The sequence below is a fragment of the Schistocerca piceifrons genome, chromosome 8 (assembly GCF_021461385.2).
Source record: "Schistocerca piceifrons isolate TAMUIC-IGC-003096 chromosome 8, iqSchPice1.1, whole genome shotgun sequence".
Lineage (NCBI taxonomy): Eukaryota > Metazoa > Arthropoda > Insecta > Orthoptera > Acrididae > Schistocerca > Schistocerca piceifrons.
Window position 1 is genome coordinate 390,258,680 of NC_060145.1, and position 7,455 is coordinate 390,266,134.

Here is a 7,455-nt window from a genome sequence, read left to right on the forward strand (position 1 = left end):
TTTTAGCAATTTAATTTCAAGATTTAGCAACTGTTCATTCTGATGCAGACACCGATAGTAGGTGTCGAAACCTAGGTCCATGTACCTAACGTTTATGTGCAACCGCTTGGCTGTTTAATCTTATATTGAAACAAATATATGGTTGCTGCATAACAGCCATGTTCAAAACTGTAAAAAGCGAATGTTCTACTGACAGCAAAAACTGATTGTCAATTTTTTGGATATATTAGAATCATAGCTATCTCATTTTACTATATGGAAAGCACTCGAGGCCATTTGGCTTTCTCTCTCTCTCTCTCTCTCTCTCTGTTTTGGAGCCTATCCAGTCGTTCTCTCCAGCTGCCCTAACACAATCTCTCAAGTCTCATGAAGTGATTCAGTAATATGCCTGATATTTTGTTTTCGGTGAGTGAATTATATTTTCTTTAGTCTGATTGGTGATTGTAGTTGAATGTCGTATTTAGTTTCCAACAAGCACCATTTTCGTTTCGACACAAAGAAGAGAGTATTTGGCAAGAATTATCAAACTGTGTGACAGACGTTTTACAGGCGCCTTCCTTGACGGAGGAAGAGTTACTAGCGTTTAAGGCTCTCGAGTCATGACGCACGCCCGACAGCTAGCTGAAGATGTAACAACATTGACTTGAATCGATAGTACACATTTGAAATAAATATCAAAATAAAATTAAAAAATACAGATGCAGGGAAACTGTCTTCCATTGGAGCTGGTAATGTTATAAGTCTTGACAGTGTCCATTCTTGTAAAGTGGGACAAATTCAGCATTGTTTGAGTTTTAGAGACATTGTTATTCTCCGCAGACATTCTATTAACATTATCGTAAGTTACTCTTCCCTCCACCTTTACTCGTCTTTTATTCTGTTTTATTCATACTCTTATTGTATTCAGTCATTCCTCACATCAAAATTCATCAATAGTTATATTTATTTAATGAAATCCCGGCATATCACTACTATCATTTACATGAAAGTCTTGCCTTCTCTTTACTGGCTGCCTTACTACATCTTTTGGTGTCTGCCCAACTACCTGTGTTAAACAATTGCTTGTTTCTGTTATGTTGAGTGATCTGTATTTTTCAGTTTCCTGCATCTGTTCCTTGTCAACAACAGCCTTGCCGCAATGTTAACACCGGTTTCCGCCAGATCACCGAAGTTAATCGTTGTCACCCTTGCCTATCGTTTGGATAGGTCACCGCTCAGGTCTGCCGAGTGCTGTTTGTAAGTGGGGTGAACTCAACCCTTGTGAGGCCAATTGAGGAGCTACTTTACTGAGAAGTAGCGGTACGAGTCACAGAAACGGGCATATGGCTGGGAGAGCGGTGTGCTGATCACATACCCCTCCGTATCCACATCTGACGACGCCTAAGAGCTGAGGATGACATGGCCGTCGGTGGTAGCGTTCGGCCTTCAAGGGAAGTTCGGTTGTTGTTTGTTTTGGAATTTGTTTCTTAATGCATCCCAGGTGAGGTCTGTGTTCACCAGTGAATGGTGAGTGGTTGACGCCTTTGATGATAACGTAATGCGTCGCTTATGTCACATTTCTGGGCATGTTCTATTATATCACATGTAAATGCTTGCGCTGCTGTAATTGTGCGTGCAGCCGGCCGGAGTGGCCGTGCGGTTCTAGACGCTACTGTCTGGAACCGAGCGACCGCTACGGTCGCAGGTTCGAATCCTGCCTCGGGCATGGATGTGTGTGATGTCCTTAGGTTAGTTAGATTTAATTAGTTCTAAGTTCTAGGCGACTGATGACCTCAGAAGTTAAGTCGCATAGTGCTCAGAGCCATTTGAACCAACTGTGCGTGCAAGTAGGACACGGAGATTACCCATCCCACAAGTAACAAGTGGTGAGGGTGAGTGTGAAAGGTATGGAAATATGCCGCTCAGTGATGAAGCGTGGTCAGGGAGTAATGAATGCCGTGTTAGATTTGGTGACTAGACGAGTAACTTTTAGTAACAATATTGAATATATAAATCCTCTATTCACTATTTTAACAATACTGAAGACTTTAAGCACAATGACATTTATCTAATTACAGTCTCAATAGTTCACAATTTGCTTGCAAAGATTAATTAAGGAATTAATTCATTGTTACAAGTGACTGGCGAACTTGACCGACCAATCACAAAAGTGCCCTTAGCGTCAGGGGGAAGACGTTAGAATAGCCTGGTACTCAGTCTATGAGGAGTTTTTAGGGAGGCAACAATTGAGTTCTGTTTGTAGTCATTTCTACTATTAAAAGTGAGTTAATGTTTAGCTTTCCATCAGTTTGTCTTCATATGCAATCTCGTACTGGAATCAAGATTCCGTGTCTGTAGATCTTATGTACTGGATTGTGAATATCATGGAGATCAATAGCTTACAATTAGACTCTGTGATTGTTACTGCAGTTAATACTTTCAGACTGTCTCTCAGATAAGATCATTTGTGAAAATAAATTATCCTAATTTGGGGCAGAGCTAATAAATGAGGTGTCATCCCATATTTCGATACTTCATTGTAGCGTAGTAGTAGTATTTCCCAAAGCCACTTCAAAATTTTCTGTCTCTTGATTGCATGTCAGGAGCCACACCTGACGGAAAAGAAATCCAGTGGGTACATCAAGGCGACATAAGCATAAAACGAAGTAAGCAATCCTCTTTCTGAAGGTGTAGGTTATAATCAGGTGAAAATTGCTAGAACTGTCCCTCGCGGGTTGTTCAACGTAGCCCTCCACATGCAACCTTTCGCAAACAACAATTCGAGTGGTCAGCATGTCAAAGATAGCAATGTGTCATGGCAAAAATGTTTTTTTTTATTTTCTATGATTTAGAAGAGGTAATTAAGGCATAAACGCATACAGTTGAAAGTACACGATACTAGAAGCAAAAAAGTATCACTTAACATCGGGTCGAAAATGCATATCTTTAGAATTAAGAGGAATTTTTCATCTTCGATACTGTGAAGCAAATCTATACTAAAGCAAGCTCTTTGCTTTCCACATTTTGGGAAGTAGTAGTATGAACCAAAACAAGAAAAAATGTCCATAAACATTTGTTCTAAAAAGCATACCTTAAAAGTTATGAGCAATTGCTCACTTGAAGAGTTGTGTTCTCAAGAAGCGAAGTTTAGCACGTGCTCATAGCTCTTAACGTATGAATTTTAGAGCATATGTTTACCGGACACTTATTCTTGTTTTGCTCCATACTACTACTTCCAAAAATGTGGAAAGCAAAGAGCTTGCAGTAGAAGACATTTGCCTCACAGTATCGAAGATGAAATATTGCTCGTAGCTCTTAAGGTATGCATTTTCGACCCTATGTTTACTGAGACTTTTTTGCGCCTAGTATCATGTACTTTCAACTGTATGCGTTTACACCATTAATTATGATATACTCTGTATATAAACAACCGACACAAATAAATAAATGAGACAAGACTGCAGTTCGCAGATGGAATTCTAGGATAAACACTATGGTACAACTAAACAAATCACTCCTGTATGCTGAACGCTCCTGGATGCTGATTAAGTTACCATGGTTTATTCAAAACATGACGATATACAAAAAGCAATTTATGAAATAAATAAAATATTTACAGAATGTAATATGAAAGTACTCCTTGTAAAAGTAAATCAATGAATTTTAGTGAAAACTAAGCTAATAGTTGATGAAAAAAAGCAAGAGAATAGGTAAAATATGAAGGTTGCCCAGAAAGCAATTCACAGTATTTTTTTATGAGCTGAAAGCAGTGCTACGAATGCGAAAAGTTACGTATGTATTATTTGAAGCCTCCTGAGTGAACGCGCCAAGTTTCCGTCACTTCCGACAGATAGCGTAGCTGCAGGACAGTTTCAAAATGGCGTCTGTAGATGATGTACGTTACAAGCAATGTGCCGTCATTGAATTTCTCACTACAAAGAAAGAAACTGTGGGCAATATTCACAAACGATTGTGCAAAGTCTATGGAGCATCTGTGTCGACGTAAGTACAGTTAGTCGCTTGGCACGGAGGGTGAGGTCATCAGAAGGCGCTTCGGTGGAGCTCCACGATTTGCAGCGGTCAGGAAGACCAGCTACCGCTGTCACACCTGAGGCTAGGCTTAAATTGAAACGCGTATAGAACGTGTGACGCGACACGACACTACAGCGCGGCACGCACGTGCCGCACGAGTCGCGCGGGTGCAGCGCATATTGCGACGCGTACACCATACTTCGCACGCACCGACTGGCGACGCTCTACGCTGACAGAACCGAATCGCGCGCAACCTTTCTCAAACGATTTTACAGAAACTATTCACTGAAAATGTACGATTTTTGCCTCACTTGTAGCGTTATATGTCAGCTTCGTGGCGAAGTGCCCATCATCTCGCTAATGGCCATTCTTATTGTGATGTACACATTTTAGTAAGACACTACGCAAAATTCAAAAAGTTTGCAACGAAAATTAGGGGTCGCTATGATTTTGCGTTTGGTGCGTATTACACCATATGTTGCTGCGTATGAAATTTAGCTAACATGCTGAATTTTTGTTTAGACTTGGGAGGAGGTCTCTATCTGCCTCCGATCTCGAGAAAATGGATCCCATGTAGCGCGCTCACTTCCGATCTCACGCCCGCGAGAATGAAATACTCGCAACATCTCTCATATCTCCTAAACCGCTCGAGACATCGAAACGAAAGATTGGCGAATGATAGCACACAAGGAGGAGAGTGTTTTGCCAATTCTTAAACACACGGAACTTTCTTATCTATGGCGATATATCAGTACTTATACTTCCCTTTTTATTTATTCATTCCAATCACAAATTTTTTTAGAGTTATCGACAGCTAGCGAAACAAGAGCTTCCTAGTGTGAAAATAAACATGAAATTTCTTCTTTTATGTTACTGCAAACCGCACTATGAGGCTTTTCGTGAGCTATTGAGCTCTGTGATTGCCAATTACTTGTTTAATGAGGCACTCCGTTTCGGAATTCTGTCTCAATAGCTGCTGTGAGATGAGTTCGGCAAATTACACTGTCACAAAGGGAGTTCAATTAAACCAGTCACCAAGAGAAATGTGGCCGTTACTCATAAACGGTGATGCTTCTTCGAATGAGAAAAGGTTAACAACTCACACAAAAAGAATTGCCAATTCGGTTGGAATTTTGGTGGAATCCCTGTAACCCACCGTATTTTGAACACTGAGCAGCTGGAATGGAAACTTACCAAAGGATTTTATTCCTTCTCATGATCTGAGCAGTATTAAAATAGTGACGAGCGTTCCTTCAGGCCGGATGATAGGCACATGCTACATACTGGTTACTCACCTACGGCTTGCCAAACTGACAGTGTGTGATCGCGAATAAAATATAAAATAAACAATTGATGTGTCGCACAACACAATGGTCAGTGAATTGTCAGCAGCGGAGGACAATGTGCGACAGGAATGCACAAGCTATCCATGTGTGCCTTGTGAGTTGGAGTTCGAATGACAATGTCATGAAAGTAGATCAGCCTTTGTCAACAGTACATTTCAACAAATTAAGTATATCTAACACACTTTTAGGATATTCCTACTTTCGTAATAATACCGACCATTTTCTTCATTTGTGTATCTTGTTGTATAATTAGTTTATTAATGCTGATAATGTGCATGCAACAATCGAAATGCTTTTTCTCATCACAGTGAACTAATTAAAACATTGTTATTTGTGACTGCTTTTCGATTGTTTCTAGCTTGCAGTGGAAATGTCATGTCGACATGCATGTAGTACAGTGTGTTGTATTGCATTATTACATCCATATCAGAGTAATCACAGTGAGACTTTTATACTTCAAATCTTGGACGCTTTTTACCACAAGCACAAAGGGATCACACCTGTGGAGATTATCCCTTTCTAAATTTTTGTAACAGATCTCCCAGATACGCCAGCACACTAGGCAGCGAGAAGATAACCTTGTTTTACTTTCATGCCTTGATTCTTAATCACATGATTGTATAATATTCCTTGCTTCCATATTCACTAGCCTCTGTCCCTTCTTGCGATCTGAAAACATCACGGAGGCATATGACACCATTCCAACGGCCAATGGTTCATCAGTTACTGAAGTATGCATTTTTCTTGACAGAAGAAAAACAAAACAAAACAAAACTATACAGATATAAATAACTGGAAAGGCTAATGTACTAACGAAGAAAGCTGGAGCATTTAAATGGCGAAAAACGAAACACTACCCAAAGGCAATAAAATTTAGTTCACAGTAAGCCAAAATTTATCGTACTGGCAATACTACCACTGCTAATACGCGGAGTGCCGATGTGAGCATATGGCCGGGCTACTTTACCGCTTCCCGCCTCAAATTTCCCACGGTGCCAGCGAGGCACGCGCGACCCGCGGCGCGAGAAACTGTGCCTCAACCACAACGCCGCGCGACCTGGCGCAGGCGCGTGTCGCGTCCCAGTCGCTTCGCGTCGCAATTTGCGCGGTCTCATTTGAAGCTGTGCTTTTACAAAAACGCGCGCTGCGCTGCGTCGCGCCACACGCGCTATACGCGTCTCAATTTGCGCCTAGCCTGACATTCGCGAGAACAGACGCGTTACGACTCGGCAGTTGTCGCTGTATCTGTCAATCAGCAAAGAATTTCACACAGTTAAGCACTGGCTTCGCCACTTGTTTCGCGCTGGAGGAAGGTCATAGGACGGAATGGAGATTATGTGAAGAAATAGAATTTGTAGGTAAAACACCATTCTTTCGTGTGTGTAAGTCTCATTATGTTCAATATTGTTGTTGTTGTTATGGTCTTCAGTCCTGAGACTGGTTTGATGCAGCTCTCCATGCTTCTCTATCCTGTGCAAGCTTCTTCATCTCCCAGTGCCTACTGCAGCCTACTTCTGAATCTACTTAGTGTATTCATCTCTTGGTCTCCCTCTACGATTTTTACCCTCCACGCTGCCCTCCAATACTAAATTGGTGATCCCTCGATGTCTCAGAACATGTCCTACCAACCGATCCCTTCTTCTAGTCAAGTTGTGCCACAAGCTCCTCTTCTCCCCAATTCTATTCAATACCGCCTCATTAGTTATGTGATCTACCCATCTAATCTTCAGCATTCTTCTGTAGCACACATTTAGAAAGCTTCTATTCTCTTCTTGTCTAAAGTATTTATCGTCCACGTTTCACTTCATACATGGCTACACTCCATACAAATACTTTCAGAAACGACTTCCTGACACTTAAATCTACACTCGATGTTAACAAATTTCTCTTCTTCAGAAACGCTTTCCTTGACATTGCCAGTCTACATTTTATATCCTCTCTACTTCGACCATCATCAGTTATTTTCCTCCCCAAATAGCAAAACTCCTTTACTACTTTAAGTGTCTCATTTCCTAATCTAATTCCCTCAGCATAACCCGACTTAATTAGACTACATTCCATTATCTTAGTTTTGCTTTTGTTGATGTTCATCTTATAC